The following is a 22,481-nucleotide window of genomic DNA, read 5'->3' as shown; positions in this document are numbered from 1 at the left end:
GTGGATGGATATCCAATAAGGATATATTCAGCACTTCGAGGCACTAAATTAATAAAACAATTTATAAGACTATTTAAATCTGATTTTATATAACGCTTAGGTTTGCAGTCGTACTATTCCAATAATACAATTAAAGTTTTGCAATCCTACTTATTACCACGTTTGCTTACCTAAATTGTATAGAATATAGTGTAAGAATTTCATTCATGCTATTATTATGATTTCAGACCGAAGCAGATGATTAATCTAATAATCTGATATAACTTTATCTTTTGTTAATGATCCACTCATATTTCCACTAATCGAAGATCAGTGAATACTGATAATGGATCTCGAATTTATTTTTTTGTACATTAAGTTTCTAATTGTTAGTTACCAATATAATAAAGCTTTTCACTTGTGACAAAAAAAAAATGCAAAAAAAGCGGACAATGCCTTCTCAATTTTAATTTTGAAAGCAGAACAATAAAACAACTTCTTTCAGTCGTATGTTACACAATCTCCCCAGTCATGTGAATTGTTTAATATTCTACGTAGTTCAATATAGGGAATTAATACCCTCTCATAGAACAAAATGAAATTATACCAACACACGATGTAATTAGCTATCTGAAACTGCCGTTGAACTTATAGTGTATGTTGAAACTTATATATTTTTAATTTTAATAGATTAACTTCATTATTAGTGGATTAACTAAAATGAAATTGAAGACGAAACTGTTCACCAGAATAGAATGGGGGATTATACCTAGTGATGAGGTTTGCTTAATTTGAATAGGGATCATGTGTCATAATAAGTGAAAGAAGTTCAAATATTGATCTCCCTTCTCTTTTGTTTAGAAAATTTAATATTCATATATCAATCAAGCTGAATATTAAAAACCACTTTTTTCAATTATTTCAGAAATTTCGTATTTGCCCGTTCTACCACATAGGAGACGGTTATGTCTGGCTATCGTAACCACATACACCACCCACTCACGCAGCATAGAAAGATAATTGTGCTTGCAATAACTTTTCTACTACATAACACCTACACTAGAAATTTTCCTTCCTCTCTCAACTCTCGCCTCTCTGTAATTTAGCTGTTTGCGTTACGGAAAGTAATAAAGAAAATGCATTATTATCTTCCACTCGGTTGATTAGACCACATGGAACTGACCGCTGTGCAATGATTTCTCTCTTGAGGTTCATTTTATGAGTATTCAGTGAGACGAAACCCACTAACAGAGATAGTTATTCAGAGCATGAAAGAAATTAAAGCATCTAACTTATTAGGCTACATAAGAGAATTGCCAGTCTTTATATCATATAAAACATACTTCACATAAAAGCTTTCTCTAAAACTTCGAGGTATAATATTAATAACTTCAACTATTATGGATACACTTTTGATGATATTTCTTGCAGTTGATATTTAATTTTTCCAGCTCTCTCCTGGCTAAATGGTCATAAGAGTTCGTGTTAGATTCCCAATGTAACGTGTGTAGCTCAGATCATACGCGAACTGAAAGCAACGTACGGTAAATCATTCTTCCCGTTGCTTGCATTATGGACATCTTTACGTAACTTGAATTTTAGGTAAAACGAGTTACTGGAATACTTACGAAGTGTAAAGTATAACTACATAGCAAATTGCAATACACATACACACACACACACACACACACACACACACATATATATATATATATATATATATATATATATATATATATATATAGGGTTGGTCAATATAAGTCTTACAAGCCAATATCTCACGAACTATACGTCAAATAAGAAAAATGTTAAGAGTCAATGTACAATACAGAGGGGTCTAAAATATGGGAGGAGGTGTAACTGAAGTTTTCAAATGGGAACATAGGTTGAGTGATACCTCATTCGAAAGAGCTTGGAAAATTGAAAAACTTTGTAGGAAACAATTTTTGATATGGGTCACCGTTATCAAGATGGGCCCCAATAATATTCCTGTATCAGATAAAATTTTCGGTACATATAAATCAAAAACGGTTGAGTAAAAATAGATGAAACAAAAAATGAAAAAGTAAAGAGCCATAGGCAACATGGAATGGTGTTGTCGCAGTGTCCTCAGGGCCTCCATCATGGGGATCCGGGACCAACTTGAAAATTTCAAATGGGAATATAGGTCGAGTTATACCTTGTTTGATAGGTCGTGGAAAACCAAACAGCTAAGTACAAAATTTGTTTTAATTTCGAGCAAGCCTCTTTCAAAATGGCCACCGAAACTATTGTACTAAGCTGTTTGGTATTTCACAATCTATCAAAAAAGGTATCGCTCGCCCTGTGTTACCATTTGACAATTCTACGTTCACCCCTCCCTCCAAAATGGGAGACGGGGGAACCTTGTGTTTCACCCACATTTTAGGCCTTCTGTATTGCACATTGACTCTTAACACTTTTCTTATTTGATGCATAGTTCGTGGGATATGGACTTGTAATACTCAATTTGAACACTGCGCTTTGTATCTGAAAGTGGAACTATTTTCGGCGACCATTTTGAAACATATTCTTTACTAAGAGGGCCGCGAGCAGTTGCACAGACTATTTCTTATGAAGTTAGTTTAGGGCTTGCCCGAAATCAAAACAAATTTCATACTAAGCTGTTTGGTTTTCCACGATCTATCAAACATGGTATCACTAGACCTATATTTCCATCTGAAATTTTCAAGGCCCTGGGGACACCGCGACAACACCATTCCACGTTGCTTATGGCTTTTCTCCTTTTTCAGTTTTTTTGTTTTATCGTTTTCTACTCAACTGTTTCTGATTTAGAAGTACCGGAAATTTTATCTGATACAGGATTATTTTTGGGGCCCATCTTGAAAACGGTGCCCCATATCAAAAATTGTTTCCCACAAAACTTGTTCAATTTTCCAAGCCTTTTCGAATGAGGTATCACTCGACCTATGTTCTCATTTGAAAATTTTATCTACACCCCCTCACCCTAAAATGGGGGGCGGGGAACCTTGTATTTGACCCATCTTTTAGGCCCCTCTGTATTGTACATTGACTCTTAAGATTTGATACTTACACTAAATACACTGCTACTCATAATGCCCCTCTCATTATAGAAGAGGTGAAATGTTTCATAAAACAGTGTGTGGTCACCATAGATAGTGATGCTCTGGAACAAGCTTCGATGCTATTCACAAAATTTGTAATGAGTTGCAGATTAAAGTTCCATTTCTCCATCAGCGTTATTAAGAACTGCTGGAAGATCATTGAAACATCTAAGCGTGTTAAAATATGTTTCTTTGTAGCAACTCAAACGTTCCGAGATGAGACAAGCAAGTTTACTTGCTGAATCATCTCGTTCCCAAAGCTACCTGCACTGTTCCATGTGGTCTCTCATTAAGCTCCATAAAGAAGAAGTATGGGCGACTGCATCTTTGAACGATGAATGTGTGAAAGGAGTACAGTGTCACAATAACTATGACCAATAAGTGTAACGAGTACGAGAATTGGAAGTCCATGCAACACTATGCCTCCCCCCACAGCAACACCGAACTACCAAAATCAGCACATTCAACAATGTTCCTGGGCTCAGTGCGTCTTTCCACCTCTCGCCACATGAATTCATGTCCACAAATGATTATTCCAACTGAATCTGCTCTGATCGGAAAGAGAACGCGGTCGCATTCCTCCTTATCCTAGTTCTGATGCTCTTTACAATACAGCAAATGATGCCTCCGATGTATGGGTTTCAAAAGAATAGAATGTAATGCACACAGAGCAAAGAGATCACTCACATTAAGTCGATGTGCCACTATAAAGAGTATGATTGGGCGCTTTGCAGTTCTCTAAAGTACGTTTAAAATGGCATCTGATGTTCGACGTTGAACTCTTCTTCCCAGTTGCAATTTAGTTGCAATGCAAAAGTTGCAGTGTATTAGGTTAGATTAGGATTTAGATTTCTAGGCTGTCGGCATCTATGGCCATTTAGCCCACCACGTTTCGAGGGATGATGTGCCTCGGTGGTCACACTATCCGTTGAAAGGAAAGGAAGAAAGGGTTGGGAAAGAAAAGAAGCGGCCTGGGATCTATAAGTTAGGTACCACTCCGGTATTTGTCTGGTGTGAATGAGGAAAACCCAGGAAAACCTCAGTCAGGGTGGCTGGCCTGAAAAAACGTTTTATACTTTTTCAACCGAGTGCCCCACCAGGAAACGAATCCGGGACCCCACGCAGTAAGTTCATACTTGGTACCAGTTGTAATGTTATAAGCAAACCACATAAGATGTAAACATTAAAACGGGTCTTATTTACCATAACAGACATGCAATATTAAAATATGAACATGGAATGTGAAGGTTTTTGACATGTACGTTTGTCTCTACTAGCATAATATTTATATTTCTAGCATAAATATTAAAATGCACTTACAATTAAATATTAAATACTAAAATATTAAATATTATATTTAAATATTAAACATTTATATATTAAAATATTAAAATTTTATATTTAAACATTAAATATTAATTTCACATTTAAATATTAAAATGTACTTACAATTAAAATGCCTTAATTTAATTTTCACGAACAGTAAATATCAACATAATACATTAATATACATCCATCTTGATTGCAACGTGACACAAAAAGTTTAAAACATTTATCATAAACTGAGTGTAAAACATCTACCAGCATATAATTCAGTTTATTAAGGGATCTTTACTCTATTATGCACTTCATGTAATAAGTTGCTACATAATCGACTTTCTTCGTATTTTGTAAAATATTCAACATTCAGTTATTATTGGTTTAGAAATTCATTAAATATTGATAATAGCTTCAAAATTTTTAAGCTAGTCAATGTGGGTCCATTATAACCGTTTGCCTAATTAGATGGGATAAATTGTATTCTTCCTTTGTTCTTCCTTACAGTTGTAAGGTACTTCAATATAATAATTGAGGATTAGCACAGATTTATTTAGATATAAAAATTTAATGTTTCAGTTATATACAAATGGTTATCAAATTAGTAGAACCACATACATTGATGAATAATTCATGTGTGTTTCTTTAAATTTATTTTAAACAGACTCCAACAAATTAATCATTAGCAGCCGTTGTGGATCACTGGTAGAGCGCTCACCTCTGGTGCATGGGGTTCCTGGCTGGATCCCATCTCGCACCAAGTTGACTTTGTAGTGCACAAATATCGAGTTTATGTATTTTTGGTCCTTCCATTTCCTCCTACTTTCTTCATTCTACCATTTATTTTCATAATCACTTTTCTCCTTAGTCTAGGTGTATAAGTGAGACGTTAAACTAGAAATTTTGTTATATTTCAAATTAATCAGCAACATACTCTCCTTAGTTGTTTACTTCCTACAATGCCTCGGCGATAGAAATATCCCTTATTTGACTCAAATAATTTTTCTAACGAAGTCTTCAATTCTACATCGTTATTAGATTATATACCGCGCTAAGCATTCGAAAGAGATAGAAAGAAATAATACTCTGATGATATCAAGTTCGGGGAAAATGTAGAATGAGGCAGTACTTCCGATTCGATTTTCTGAATCGCAACTTTGGTCGTATTAGCGATGTAAGGAAGGTCGTTTGAGTGTTGAAGAACGTGATCTTTCTTATTTGGACTTCTTTGCTGAATTGCTTCATCAGCCAGTGCAGTTGTTTAACTTAGAGCTTCTCATTGAGTGTTTGGCTGTTCTTAAGCAGTTTGTAATAAATTATGTTCTCCCAACTGAGGAGTCCTTTGATTTTAGGGTTGAGCCATTATTTATGCTCCTTAATATTCACGTAAAATAGCATTTTTGTCGCCAGTGACAATGCAGTAAAAGAAACGCTGTCTGTGACAATTTTTTAAAGCTAGTCAAGCGAAAAACCCGGTGACGATTGTGGAGCGTTATTAATTTTACTTTACTTTTCTTTCGCTCAAAGTACGTGGCACTCAAGAAAGGTTCTGAACCTTCGTCATTGAGAAAACATGGTTCACTCTGTTTTTTTAAACTTACAATCCATCCGCTTCGCGAATTCTAAAGTCATTACGATTGTATTGCCAACGAAAAAGGCCAAAAGTTGACCTCGTTTAAATGCAACAAAAATGAATTGATGTCTAAAATGTTAACTTTAGTTCATTTTACATTTCATTTTTATTGCTATAAATGAGACAAAAACCAATAAAACTAAAATCAAAGCACATTATTTTGCAGATAAAATATGATACATGTATATTGTCTTTTAAATAACAATAAATATTTTGTAATTTTTTTCCTGCCAATGTGTACTAAAACAAAATGTCCAAGAAATATTCCTCGACAAAATAGTTTCTAACGTGTGTGGTGGCAACACTGAAGATGTATCTGAAGCCCAGGTCGTATGTATTAGATGCTTGTGCGTCAGGGGAGGCGAAAGGGAGGCATACATTGAATCGCGGAGACGGTTAGGTGTACCACTAGTTGGTGCAAATAGCTTATTACAAATAGTAATAAGATTGAGAGTTCGTTAGATGTGTCGCGAGTAAGAGTAGTCAAGGTATTGGCGGCCCACATAACTCATAAAATATAGCATCGTGGACGGGTAATAGTAGACAAAAAAGAAACCTTAATGACAGAGAGAACTTAATATTGAGGAAGACTGTCACCAAGAACAGTAAAGCCAATGATGCAAAAGTGAGTGTGGAACTCATAGTGACAACCACAATACAATCCGAGTTGCATAAAGCAAACTTTCGCAGTCGGGTTGCAATTGCTAAACCTCTGATCATCGCCAACACTTTAGTACAACGAAAATGATGAGAGAATATGTAAAGTGTACCGCCAGTGATTGGAATGGGAAATACTTTCCAATATGGCCTCTCGTCATATTCGCAATAACATGCCATGTTTATGTATGGGAGATGCCCAAAGAAGTTTATGTTTAGAATGATCGCCTCCTTACCGTGGGATGTTAGCAGCTGTATGATGTTAATGGAAGAAAGGGCAAGGAGAAAGTTCCATTAAAATTCTCCTACAGTAGGAAAACCGTTATAGACATGGAGTTAGTGGACGTGGGTGTTGGCATTGGAAAGATTTCGGTTCCCTGAGAGTAGCGGGGATGTCGAAAATCGAGCTCGGGTTCCGAGGACTCAGAAATGAGATTCCAAAGTTTTGGGTCCATTGATGTTATATTCCCCTATTAAAGTTGAGTTACTGGAGGTTGGCGATGGTGTTGGAAAGATCTGAGTCTCGTGAGCACCACCCTTTTCTTTATCAATGTTTGCCGCAATTCTTTTACCATATGTTGGATTGTTATAGTATGAGATTTCCCAAATAGTTACATCTTTCGCAGTCATTCTCCGTGAAGTGCTGGCCACCATTCTCCCTAGATCTTCGATTTCAAATAGTATTGGAACATAAACTGGAAGGTAATCACGTAATGAACGTTATCCTCATCTTCATTCGATGATGTTTCTGGAAAATAGTCATTGTAACTGTCGCTTTCGAAAGCAACATTTTCGCTGCTGTGATCAGATACCTCTAAAACTTTTCTCAATTTCTGCTTTCCGAGGCATTCTCACAAACAGGCCTTTTCTTCTTCACAAATACTCTGAAGCTTAAGAAGAAACTGATCGCACAATGAACCTGTGTACATAATAACTAAACATGCAAATCACTTTGAAAAATATGCCACATGTAAAACAATCAACGTGAAGGAAACAATTACAAAGGAGCGCAGTAAAATCAAAATAACAACAATGAATATAATAAATTTGAAAGCAAGCGCCTATCGAACACATTCATTACATTGTAAGTAGTTAATCATTTTTGACCTGTATAAGAAAACTTAAATGCGTTTCTTTCAATTTTTTAAGTAGTTTAGGATGGGTCAAAATGGTCCATTCTTGTAGTTTTTGTATGTTTGACAAGATCTCTCTAACAATAAATATTTGCAAAATTTAGAAATATCTTTTCAAAGAGCTTTCAGGAGTAGGAAATGTCACAAACTTTTATGTATCTAGATTTAAAAATTATACGGAGCGGGAAAATTATGAGTATCTGGATTAAAATGACCCACTTGGTAAATTTAGTGTTTAAGTAATATTTCTCCAATTTGTTCCAAATTAAACTCTTATTTCATAAACAACATACCTTCTATGATCCAACTTATGATCTGCGCTAAATATGAGGTATTTCTAATCTTTGCTTGCTCTCATGTGCCTTTCGGCGGAAGCTGTTCAACTGCGGTAGTTCCGAATACCATTTTTGCAGAGTGAACTAAAACTAAAAGTATTAAAGATTAAACATGATTTGTTCCTTCAAACATCAGTTCAATTGCAATGGAAGCACTAAATTGAACATTCATAAAACAACAAAAGTGTAAGATGCACACATACAAAATCACATGTATTTCTTTCAACACAAGCGAAATATAACAAAGGTATGGTCCGCAAGACACAGAGTTTTTCTTCTTGTATTTGCTTTGATACTTTGATCTTAGACTCCTTCGACAAGTGGCCCTTTTGACCCAGAGTCTGATGACAATAGTCTTTTTTGACCAGTCTCTCTGAGACGTGGCATTTTAGGGACTAGTATCATTCCAACATCCCTCTTATCGCTGGCTTATTTTGGTCTGGCTTCTTTGAACGGATTAGAATGTTTTGATCAGTGTCCTTCAGAAGGGAAGAGTATTTGACCGAGGCCCATCTTACACGGCGCGGTTTTGATCTGAGCTCTTCTTATGAGGTTCAGTTCTTGTTTGAGCCCTTTAGACGTATGTTCTTTTTGGCCCGGGCCCTTCTGACTCAGGATTTTTTAGACTATGCCCTCTTTATGTAGCGTTATTTTGATCCGAGTTCTACCTCGCCTTTTTGTTTGGGCAGTTCTGACATGTTATCGAAATAACATGAAATGATACCAGTTTAAAAACTTGATGTTCCATTTTAAAGTTGCTAGAAACTGACTAGGGGAATAACATTTCGAGGGTTCATGCACCTGTGACACCGGGACGCGTTTCATAGCAAATATCCTACATTATCCTTTCTTTAGGTCGACCATACACGGTGAAGGTACCCCGAATGTTCTCATGTCACTGGAAATGCTCCGAATGAAAATGATTATTTGGGTTCTGGTACCGGAACCCCAAAACACATCTTTCCATTTGTCCACAGAACTGATATATAAAAATATATTCCGTTTCTATTCCCAGAACCTCATCGATTTAACTTTTCTTACTTAGGTTTCAGTAGCAGAAGAAAAGTTCTGTATTCCTTGGTTACGTGAACCAAACTCACAAATCGTAATATACAAAGGTTCTATTCTCAGAATCATACTGAGATAAAACTTTTAATTAGGTTCCGATACAAGAATCCAATTTGTTTTCACTTCTGTTACCATTAAAAATCCTGAACGTTCCAGAACGAATCGGAGCTTTATTGTATAGTAAGGTTCCACGTCGAGTTAACCAAGAGAGTTGCATCAAATTATTCCTATGTGTGTGAGCGTGTGTGTGTGTGTGTGTATGTGTGTGTGTGTGTGTGTGTGTATCACAGGCGTCATTTGATGGTTCTGAAAGTACGATAGTTCAATTGGCTAACATCGGAACTCTTGACAAGAATGTTAGGAAAGGAACTGGGCGAAACTTCAGTTTTCTGTTCCAAACAGTGATTGTAATTCCAGGGATATTTTTGCCGTGTGGCTGAATGCATTGTCTTGGTGAAGTTAACCTAGTTCTATCCCTTTTCGCACAATGCTGGGATTTCATAGCTGGCATATTTAAGTCATGGTAGGAGTCTGGTAGTACGCAGCATTGACTTTGACGTTTCGCTTTAACTTGAGGAGATGCAGTTTTCCCCTATACGAGAAAACAGTCACAAACATGAACCATTTTGGGGAACAGTTCTAGCTGCTTGCCTCGGTGTAGTGGACCCAGGACTCTGCCGCATATTTCCGTACAATACAATTAACAGTGGCACATCCTACCCTAAAATTACTCACTTGGTCTCATTTTTATGATGCATGACGCTTTGAACATTGTGTCGGAAAGGACCACAATGATTTCCTACCAGAATCTACTCAGTTTGGCGTCATCAACTAGACTCGACCACACTTCTACTGAGACTAACGAGATACAGCTGCTTGCCTCGTGGAAACCTGAGCGCGATGAATTGCATATGCGCGATATTGTTGAACAATGACTTAGGCTCAATATAAGTGAATCAACCTCTGTATCTGGAGTGTATAATAACAAGTTACTAAGATTAATTGATACAATCCTTTTTCACAATCTGGAAATTTACTCAATATGCTACTATGTATTTTCATTCCGTCAGTCTATTTACAGTAGAGCGTCGATTATCCGAAGTAATTGGGGGACATGGGTGTTCGGAAAACTGGTTTGTTCGGATAATCGAACTGTACATGTTTATTTGCCAAAAAGAAGTACTGTACAGTAAATTTATTCATAAAAAAGGCATCTCTTTAAGTATTACAAAGTAACGTACAAAGGCAACTTTAGTAGGAATATGTAGTATGTGGTACAGTTTATTAAACAAAAATATGTACATATTACATACGCATTTTGCATGAACAATACACACAGTACACAAAATTAACGTTTAAAAAATCCTTTATTTTGGTCTGTCTAAGCAAGCCTACACTCTTACGAGCAGCTAAGTCACGTACTTGGTGACTACTGTGGGAAACTTGGTTTGGGAGTGAGGGGATGATGGACGGTAGGGTGGGAGAGTAACAGGTGCGAGCGAGTACACAGTTGGGTTAAGCGGTCGTTCGGTTGACCGAAGTTCGGATAATCGACGCTCTACTGTATATCAATAACTTTGTCATCCTTCACCTTTATCCTAACCAGAAAATTAAAAAAAAATCCATGTCATTTTTGTAGCTTGTGATGGAACATTCGATTTCTATTATTAACGTATTAGTTTTTCTCCTGAATTACAAAATTTACTAATACGGTAATAACATACCATAAAATGAGGAAACACACATTTTAATAAGAAGAAATTTAGCGGTATTAACAACTGGTATAGTTTTCTGCTATACTTGTATTAATATGAATATACTGTACAAATTAAAGAGGTGCTTCCATGGTAAATTAGAACATAAATCAAATATACATTCTAAATTTTAAAATAGCAAGTTGTATCTGTATGCAGTAAACGAAATGAATGTTCAAAATTGGTCACTGTAGTTTTGCATCGAATTACAGAAGCAAATTTCCAGATTTGTTGGTGTTGGCTACAGAGTTGTTGATTTATTATCTGGTACATTTTCGATGCGTAACATAGTTGTGGTTTCGCATAGAGAAATATTTTTTCTTACATCCGAAGACACGAAGGGAGGGAAATAATTCTCTTAGCACTTCTGGCTGTATTGATTATAATACCGCAGCTGCAAATGATACGGCATTAGTTTTCCTATTGGATAACGCAAAAACTGCAGTGATGATAGCGAATTATGTAAAAGGACATATTATGACGTAGGGTGTGCAGCGGGGAATAGGGATGCTAAAGCTACTAACGATATAGTACATGATAAATCTTACATCCATGCATCATAATGAAACGATGGTCATAACCATGCGTTCAGCGAAACATGACCTAACGAAAGGGGAAAAATATAGAGCATGAAATATTACTAGGCACCAACTAAACTGCCACGTGCACACTTCCAAAGCCACTATACAACGTTTATTTTTCCTAACCTTATAGATTATCTTCCTCCAGAACGGAATATTGTACAGTATAAAAGTAAAATACATTGGTACTTAAATAACAATATATTGTAAGCAATATACTGGAAATTATTTTTAACGAACATCTCATGAATCATTGTTCCCATATGAATGTACGTACCGCGACTAATTGCGCAAAAGTCATTAGAAATAATTTAAAATATGAAATTCTCATCTAACACATATGTTCTTATCGTGGCTACTGCTATGGTCTTGAAGACGAGATAGTGTGGTGAAGAAATCGTATATTACGAGGTTTCATCTTGCATAATAGTATGTGCGCATGGATTCGAGTCCCGTTAGTGTTTCCTGGTTCATTTTAATGGAAGATCGCGTCCTACATAATTTAGTGCTGCATAAGGATGCAGATAATAATCACTTAAACAAGTGTGTTTGTTGAGAATATATTCAAACACTTCATTAGGATGAGATTCTGTTCTGTACGGAATTATCCAACTAGTTCATTTTTAATGGTACTGCAGAACTACTTTTAGTTGATAATAAAGAACAAAGAAGATATTTTATAGAACATTAGAATTATGTAAATAAATATTAAAATTCGAATATCGTATGATGACACATTTATATAATATAATACATAACTTCGTCCAAATTCGCAATAAATTCCAAACCAGAAACCACTAACATCAGAGGTAAATATTCTAAGCCACCGTGATCCCTGTGACTATAGGATTGCTTAGTCTATATGAAATAATCGTGGGTCGAAAAACTAAATATTTCTACAATCGTGTAGAACAAGAAATAGTGCAACATAATCAGATGGTGGCTTACAAGAGGATGCATACCACAACTGGAGATTGCGCTTTTGTCCTCTAGTGCTAAAATGTTTTAAGAAAAAAGTTACGCAGATTATAGTATAGGATATTGAGATTTATTTAAATTGATTAGCGAGAAAACGCTTATGTACACTTTTTGCAGCCACAGTACCGATTGGTATTGAAAACTTTATTATATTATGCCTGTAACACACTTATAGAAGAAATATGCATGTACTGTATCTAGTCGTAGAATGGAAAATCAATTGATCTATTGCACTAACAGATTCCATACTTGGATACGTGTCAATCACTCATTAAAAATACGGCAAAAATGGAAGTGTTATAACCAAAGCTTTGGTTTGTATTGGTACAATGATTTCTAGTCCAAGTCTAAACTGGTTGGAATTTTGTAGGCAATCTGCCTTTAGTTAGTTCTTAATTTAATCTTTCCAAAACGTTCATAAGATATGTACTTATTAAAACAATTTCATTTCATTCTTCCTTAAAATTGCCTGGTCCTTTTGAAATTCTATATAAATGATTCATGAAGTTTCGTCACAAAATATTTTTTCCACTAACGAAAGAAAATAAAGTAATCAACTCTCAGTACTTTATTAGCCAAGTAAGGTACTAATTGCTTAACTAAAGCACCAGTTCATCCGTAATTAAATTATAACATTAAAAAACTATTAGTTAATTTAATATTTTCTTTAATATACAATGAAAATCACATATACAATGCTGTGTACAACCAAATAGCTCTATTCAAGGTTGCTTGTGGCAGGGAAAACTGATATCAGACACTGAAAACAAACACATTTCGAAGGGAAATAACCACGAGATCAACAGAAACGTACATAACATGTAGGAAATTGCCTCTGATTTTAAATCGGTTTGTAGTTCGATTCCAGGTTGGTCGTCTCCCTCAGAAGAAAGTTAGGATGGAACATAAAATGTTTAACGCTCTTTAAGAACAAATAATTTGATAACTTACGAAACATTTTAGTGAGCATGGTAAGTTAGAGTCATTTTAAGAGACTTAAGATCTCTTAGAACTAAGGAACATTCTTTTATACTTTCCTCTTAGCTAAGAGGAAATTTAGGAAGGATGGTGCATGGATTTTTATCACCATCTATAAAGAGAGTTTGACGATAGTCTCTTTCTAGAAAAATGTAAGCATAGTTAGAGGGATTTCATAATAAAAGAATTTCCATTGAACAAACAAAATTTCTGTTGGATTTATTCTTGCCAGTGATCAAGAAGTTTGAAATACATAAATATATCTTGAACTTCAATATCAATATCCAAATTACGAATATATGAACTTCGAAAACCCAAAAAAGACTTTTACATTTTTTTGTGTGCTACGGTAATGCTAGCCGAAGTTTGGTCAAAGTCACTCAATCAAGTGGAGGGGCTGAGCCAATCCTACCCTAGACTTGATCAGCCACTGGCTGTATGAGGAATTTGCACCAGGCTATGCCCTTTATAAAATTTCAATGTTTCATCTCCAAAGGTTTACCCCGAATTTTGGTAGTCAATCATTCATATAAACCTATATTGTGCCTTCTGTAGGTATGGAAACTTGAAATTTGTCTATATGTAAGATATGTGATACAAGTAAAGGGAGAAAAATATCAAAGCTGGAAATTTCCTCCTGCAAACAGAAAAATTAGGGAGCAAGGCTAAAACTATGTCATTTGATTCTAAAATTTATAGAGTATATTCTGTAGACATGGTAACTTTAAATTTGGCACAAATGTAGGATTTGTGATACAAATAAAGGAAAAGACCCAAAACCTGCAAATTTCCTCCTCCAACGTTGAAACTTAGAGGACAGGGTAATATTATATACGAGGTGTTATCAAAAATAATTTTAAAAGAAAAAAGTAATAATTTTACATGGAATATGATTTAATCTCCTTCAAAGTTCAGTCCTTGGCTAACAATGCATTTATCCCAACGTTGAATCCATGAGTAAAATCTTTTCTGGAAGGCTTCTTTTGGAAGGGTATTCAGCTGCTCTGTCGTGGCTCTCTCAATGGCAGGAATAGTGTAAAAACATTTTCCATTAAGCGCGGTTTTATTTTTTGAGAAGAGCCAGAAGTCACATGGTGCTATATCTAGAGAGTATAGCGAATGTGGAGAGAGAGGAATATTTTTTCGTCCAAAAACTCGAGGACCAAAAGCAATTTTGTGGTAAGGAAGGAAGCCATTTGTCCATTTTACTCGCCTGTTAAAACGTTTTCTACGGACCCATACGAGATGTTTATTTCTCCAGAAAGCTCTCGAGTAGTCATTCGCCTGTTCGAACACATTATTTGTGCCATTTGTTGCACGTTTCCATCTGTTTTTGAAGTCGAAGTACGTCTCGATAGTTGCTCATTTTCAACCGACTCCTTGCCGTTTTTCAATCGCTCGTGCCACTTGTAATTGGTCCTTCTTCCTCTACCTCTGGAAGCCAACTCGTTCAAACTCCACATTGACTGTGGCAAAGGTTTAGGCTACCGGACTTACTATAATCTGTTTCACGTAACCTGATAGGAAAAATAAGAAGTTTCTTCCCCCACCACGCTCAAGTACAGGTGTGAATGTTGGTGTTCCGTCTCCCACTATCAGACACCGCACACGGAGGTATAGAGTGTATCGAAATATGTCTAAAAAATAAATTACAACTTTCATAATAACACTATGTATTTTAAAACACTTCATTACTTTGCCTGTATTAGTGAGGTAAGTAAGTGTTATTCTAATGGAAATTTCATTGAACATTTGTATTGTTTCCTTCTTTTTGGTAGTCGGGGTTGTGACATAATGTTGGAATGGCAAGGGATGGCAGGGTTGGTAATTGAATGGGTATTTACTTATTGATACAGGAATTTCATAATTTAAAATCGAAAACCGAAAATGAAATCTTTATAAGTTTTACGTCCCAGGATTATGCCGGATAGGCTAAATGGGACAATGAAGATAAGAAATGAATGAAATAGTGCAATGAAGGAAGTAGGGGGATACGGGAGAACCCCGAGAAAACCCACTCACACGGTGTAAAATCGAAAAACCAAGTACAATATGTATGAGTAAATTATCAGAGCGTTAAGGTGATAACAATAGAACCGGAAATGCTTTAAAGAAAACACTTTTCGTTTCCTCTCTTATTAACAGATGTTCTTACATTAAAAAGAACAAGAAAAAGATATATATATATATATATATATATATATATATATATATATATATATATATAATTATACTGATAATAGTATTCCAATAATAATTTTGTTTGCTGAGCCTCTCTTAAAGAAGAGGGACAAATGACTTTATATTGTCTTAGAAGTATTATCAGTCTCCATTAATAGGAGTAATTATTTGGAATAATTAACTTGCAAGAGAGAGACGTTTATGACGTGCAGAATATAAAATGAAATAAAATCTTTGAGTTTTACGTCCCATGCTTATTTTGGCTAGGCTAAAGGAGACGGTGATGAGAAATGAAAGAAATGGTGTAATGAAGAAAGTGGGAGGAAACGGAAAATCCCCGAGAAAGCTCACGCATGCGGTATTTGTCAACCACCAAGTTCACTTGGCGCGACGTGGGATCAATAAGGGACCCCATCCACCACAGGTGGAGGCTCTACCACTGAGCCACCGTGGTCCCAGGCGTGCACGATAGTCTAATATAACAGGAGTTGGTTATTGTATAAGAAAGAAAGAGTAACGATAAATACTAGTTCCTTCAATTATACAAAATAAGGAACGCTTTGGCTTAAAGAGCTCAAAGGCTTATCGTAGCAGAAACGAACGTTTCCATTAGATTTTAATTTGTGAAAAGTCAATGTACCATGTTTGTTATCAACCATCCTTCAAAGATTCTGCTTTACATTGTCCGGAAGACTTCTCTTTCGCCCAGGTAATAGTCTCCTTCTCCTAGACTTTTTGAGTAGGACTCGGTGACTCGGTTCGTATTTCCCATACACGCAACGTGTCATGTATATAAGAAATTTTATTATATTATTTCTATTATAGTCGGTGACCTGTAGTTGTTGTGAAATAAAAGCTTGTATAGCGTTTTAATTCACCTGAATGTATATCTCTTTTGCTCCAAATATTTTTACGAACAATTTAATTTCGAAACCCCGCTGTTCCCGTTCTTTTATTCGTGTCAGGAATCAACTTCCACATTCATACAAAATTGATCAGATTAAGATCTTATTGATTTTAATGTTTTCGATTTTTGTTAAGACAATAAAATGTTTTACAGTAGGGTATACTTTACTACATAAATTATGTGCAACAGCATTGCTTTCTGATCATCAGGTCCGAGTGAATTGACGTACGAATTTAGAGTGTACACGATTCTCCTTGTTAGAAAAGCTTCCCTCCCTATAAAGGTCAACGACTTGCTTTCCCCTTCTGCAGTGGAAAGTGGTGGGAGGTAGGGCAATTTCCTATCGGGTTGCCTGAAACTGACTTTAGTTGAAAAGGATACAACATAGATTACACTGTAGAAGTACAATTACCTTATTTTTGGGCCACATTTTGTATCTTATGTCAGTTTATTCAAAAACAATATAGTACTTAAAATGTAGAATTTGTAATACTGGTAAATAGAAAAAAGGAAATCCGGAAACTGAAAGTTTTCCCCTCTAAAGGGAAAATTAGTGGACAAGGCCTAAATTTACATATTCACGTCACTTGATTCAAATTTTATAGGAACTTCCAGTAGACGCGGAAACTTTTAATTTTGCACAAACGTAGGATTGGTGACAGAAATAATGAAAAAATACGAAAATTTGACATTTCTTTATTCAAGATAGAAATTTTGAGACAAGGACAAAATTACATAACAGTCACATTAGTTAATTCGAAAACTACAGGACACTTCCGATAGACATGTAAACTTGGTATTCGGCATAAATGTAAGATTTGTGGTACAAGAAGAGCGAAAAATACGAAAACTACAAATTTCCTTCTCTAGGAAGAAAAATTAAGACGGTGTAGAAAATACCATGTAACAGTATATAAAATATTAATAAACTAAAGTGTAAAAGGCACTAAATGCATAAGGGATATGCAATTTGCGAAAATTACTTAAAAAGAGATAAGAGACTCGAACTAGAAAACTTGAAATAAAATTTATACTTGTAAATGGTAACTTTTGGTAGCAGATAGGGTATTACTAAAGGTAGAGATGAAGTAAGGAATGCAACTTAAAGAAACAGTCTCACTGCACATGTAGTGTCTTCATTGTCCTCCTCTCTCTCTCTCTCTCAGTGGATGATGGTAGACGACTTTTGGAATCACGACGAAGTGTCCTCTTTCTCTGGGCTCCACGCCGAATCACTGCCCATAACCAAGACCAAAATGACTAGAACGACCAGATCGCAAATAACCAAATGACCAAGATCAACTTTTCTCAAGTCCATTTGTTTCAACTGTCTCTCTGACTACATGAAGGAACCGAAGAGGGTGACACTCAGTGAATGTTGCAGTTACCAAATTGACACAACCAAAGTACAGATGTCCTTATATTGATGATACAACACAAAACAGCCATACTTCAACTTAGGCTGCTAACGTCGTCAGGATTACACAAACTAAAACTAGGATTAGAATGACTTCCTAGAGTGAAAGTACTTACTTCTTAATAATTATATTTCCTTGTTGTATCAATGTTTACCAGGTTAATGATCGGAGCGAGCATTGATTCGATGTTGGTGAATGACAATGAGAGTCCAGTAAAAGCAAACTTATTGAGAAAGTATCTGATCTAAACAAAACTGAATTTCAGCTAACATGTCTGACAAGTAAACCTTACGTTTGGGTGAATCGAGTTGCTGAGTGAGACACATATGAGAATGTAATACTAAATGTGGTCAGTATTTCAGTGAAGTTGTAGGTGCGAAGCTCCAGGGGTTTAGGAGATACAGCTACCAGAACATCACATAGAAGTACAGAATAGTCCTCATACTGTTGGAGGTAAAAGCTCTGTAAGACCTCTTGTAACGATAAAAGGTGAATAACAAATATATGGGTACATATTAGGACTAAAGGGAAGTCATATAGTAAGGGTAAACCTGACAACGGCCATCTTGAAATCCGCCATTTGAATTAAGGTTAAGTTTTTAAAATAGGAATAGGGTCATGTAATACATGATTTAAGGCGCAAATTTAATCAGAAGAACAATGGTGACGTTACTTTTGAGTTACGCGCAATTGGTAAAACGTTACAGGGAAATTAAATATTGTTGCAGCATATGTATTAGTCCTTTACCCCACCTTGTAAATTTTGTGTTAATGATAATAATTAAATAAAAAGCAGGTGGATAAATATTAGGTCTATGGTAAAAGTTGCCCTGATGGCGGCCATGTTCAAATCCGCCATTTTGAATCAGACAAACGTTTTAAACAAAACACATACCAACAAATTCATATCGAGAAAGGACAGCTACTGGATTTCCACAGCACTATACAAACACATTAGTAGAAATCAAGGCAAGGCAGAATAACTTTTTTTAAAATTTGATTTCTTCTATGTCGTTTCTCGTGACATAAATCGTTTCTAGCTTGACTAATCTGTTTCTAAATACAGAAGTTAGCATACGGCTTAGTCACTCTCTTAATACAACGCTGGAATTTACGCTCCATAAGGCCGCAAACATTAAATTTGAAACAAGTTTAGGTTTTGCGGTATGAGTAAAACAGTGAGTTCGAAAACTCGAAGTTTCCTCCTCCATGAAAAAAATTTAGGGTGGGACAAAACTGAAAAATTACATATAATTACGTACAAGATATTTGTAAACTACATATGTGTATAAGATATAAACAAGTTGTAAACAAGATGTAAAAAGTTTTAAGCAAGATATTTGTAAGTTTAGAAATTATTTGTTAAGTTTTTAAAGGCAACCCGATTTTACCCGACTAGTAGTAAAAAACGGGGATTTTCACCCTTTTTTAGTTTCCCTTGTTTTTTGTTAAAATAAACGTTCTTATGATACAAAAAGGCCTGTTTCATGGTAGCCAACATTCCACTGAATGTTTTGATTTAATGTAGCAATTCTATCATTGATAGTTTTGGTTTTATGTACTAAAATACCGGATGAGCTCAGAAACAGTCACAGGTTTCAAATTAGTGTAAATTTAATATGCGAAGGAATATTTTGCTGAAATTTTGAACAGTGATACATAAGCTCAAAAAAGTTTTTGTACCAATAATTAAAATCACAAACACTAGATGTGCGTGCCACCTGTAACGCGGGAAATATCGAGGCGGTAATCTAGCTCCAACCACACGTTGTGAAGCATATCCGGTGTGATGGAGTTGACAGCATCACTGATGCGTTCTTGGAGATCGTTCAGAGTTGAGGGTAGTGGTAGTGGAGGTGCATACACTTTGTCCTTCACAAATCCCCACAGAAAGAAGTCACAAACAATGAGGTCAGGTGATCTTGGAGGCCACTTGCAAAGAACTTGATCATTGATGCCATAGCGCCCTATCCATCGGTTTGGGAGATTCTCGTTTAGAAATCTGCGTACAGCACGATGTTAGTGTTGCGGCGCTCCATCTTGTTGTAGAACGAAGTCGTCTATCTCTGCATTACTAAGTTGCGGAATCAACCAGTTACGTAGCAATGCTAAGTAACTTTCACCTGTAATTGTTTGTTCCTGAAAGAAGAACGGACCGTGCACCCGACGCTCTGATACTGCACAAAAAACATTGATTTTCGGTGAGTCACTTTCCACATTTACAGTTGCATGAGGATTCTAGGCTCCCCATATCCTCACATTGTGTCTATTCACCTTTCCACTTAAGTGAAATGTCACCTCATTGCTGAAAATGATCTTCGTCAGAAAGTTTTCGTAGTCCTCCATGCAATTTTGCATAGTCTCACAGAACTCACGGCGCTTTACCTTGTCTTGTGGGTATAGCTTCTGTCTGAACCAACTACAGTCGGTACGGGTAACAAAGCAAACTCTTGCGTAAGATCTTGCTTACTGTTGTTTGTGGTATCTGTAACTCTCTGCTAGCTTTACGTGTAGACTTCTTTGGGCTGTGTACGAAGGCTGCTCTTACGCGCTCCAGTTTCCTCGGAGACTGGACGTCGACCTGAATGTCCTTTTCTTTGATCACAAATGCACCCCGTCTCAATAAACGTTCTATGCCATTTCACAATGGATTTATGTGTGGGTGGATCAGCATTAAATTGTCGTTTGAAATCACGCTGCACTCTTACAAAACTGCTTGTTTTTGCAAATTGTAAAACGCACCAGCTTCGTTGGTGTGAGGTGGACGCCATTTTCGATATTACTGCCCTCTAGCTGCCCTGGTCAGAACTAGGATTCTGAAAATATAGATGGGAAAATACTTTAAGTTTACTGAGCTCTGTACAAAATTTCATGTAAATATTCAATTAAATGTTAATTATATGGCACTTTAAAATCAGGTACTGTTTCTGTGCTCACGCTGTATATAAGGGTCCCCACTTTGTACAACGTTTCCCTACTTGTTTGCTTATATCTTGTTGTTTTACATTTTTGTACAGTATGTTAGTTGCTACATGGTTTAAACCACAATTTTCCCACCCGAAAAAAAAAGTCTGAATGAAAACTTTGCGTCAGAATCCCTCATTGTGTGCAGCGCTATTTTAGTCGCTAGTGGTAAAAGTTGACTACCGAATAAATGTAGAAAGAGAAAGTTTATGTGGTTGTTTATTCTATAGATAAAATATTTGTAACGAATATAGGTTTAAGAGTTTCTGGTTACTGGAAAATTTCTGGTTATTGGTATTATCATTTTTTTTAGCCGTTGCATTAATAACAATAATTTGGACTTTTTTAGACTGTAGTGTTGGAAAATGATATAGAATGATAATTCATTATGTCACAGTTTTAAGATACATTTTCACTTGGCCATCGCATTAAACTCTCTCCTAATCTAATCAAAACATGGTCAAGATATTCCAACAATTAGAGAAAACCAATCAGCTCACACGTATCCCCAAACAATCGAGCGGTTAATATTCTCACGGTGAGGCACATAAAATTCTATATTAAAACTTCTCACCTCCTGGTACCACAATGCTGACAAAGAACAGCAAGTCTCAAGCAAATGCACTACTTCACGTCAATATTCTACTTTAATTAAAGAAACTTTATTTATGGACTAAGTCACTATCTTTTTTGTCAATACAATCTAAACCTCAGAAAGTTTGATATTGGCATTTAGTATAAATAAACCTATATGATACAACAAAAAACGAAATAATCTCCTTTCTTCCGCTAGTTTGAGAATCACATATCCTCAAAATGATTATATCCTCTGGACTCTGTCTACATTAAACTAGAAATCACATATAAATAAAAATTGGTTAAATGAAATACGACTTAACATCTAAGGTTATGTATTGTTACAAATAAAGCTATAAACATGTAACTATCTTGTATAAAGATATAGTTATTATCGATGTTCTTTTTCGTTTAAAAACTGGTGGCGACATTCACCACGAACAAATTACTTCACACGTTCTAATTGATGGCGAAGGAAAGCTTCACAATCTAAACGAATGGAAAAAATTAGCATGTGCTGCCATGTATTGATATAATTATCTTTCAATTGCATATAGTATGTATTAATTCCAGTCTTCAAATCATTATAATTTAAAATTGAAACACTCATTTAGTAAATAGAAAAAAACTAAACATACACTATTTTTAAAAGCCTTCAAAATAAATCTGGAACTACTTACGTTGCATACCACTAGAAGAGATCACTCACTATCATAGCAATTATAACTAATCAACCAGTGTCTTTTTTTTCTTTTAACCCAGATAATAAAGACAAAGTGGAAATAAATAATTCCGATATGCACTATCACAAATACAAGCTATCAATGGACACTGGTAAATGATTAATAGAGTTACCAAAACTACGGTCGTTATTGCACACAAATCCCACTCAGTACCATACTAGGACTCACGTTAAAA

At 35.6% G+C, this 22,481-nt stretch overlaps 1 protein-coding gene across 1 annotated transcript in view; it reads right to left on the bottom strand.

The window, feature by feature from the left end:
• Positions 1–22,481, bottom strand: part of LOC145678368 (zwei Ig domain protein zig-8-like) — an 887,136-nt gene that overhangs the window by 596,661 nt on the left and 267,994 nt on the right. The window lies entirely within an intron of this gene.

This window comes from Thermobia domestica, chromosome 2, assembly GCF_964235325.1.
Source record: "Thermobia domestica chromosome 2, izTheDome1.hap1.1, whole genome shotgun sequence".
In the NCBI taxonomy this organism is placed as follows: domain Eukaryota; kingdom Metazoa; phylum Arthropoda; class Insecta; order Zygentoma; family Lepismatidae; genus Thermobia; species Thermobia domestica.
This window is presented reverse-complemented; position numbering and strand designations above follow the sequence as displayed.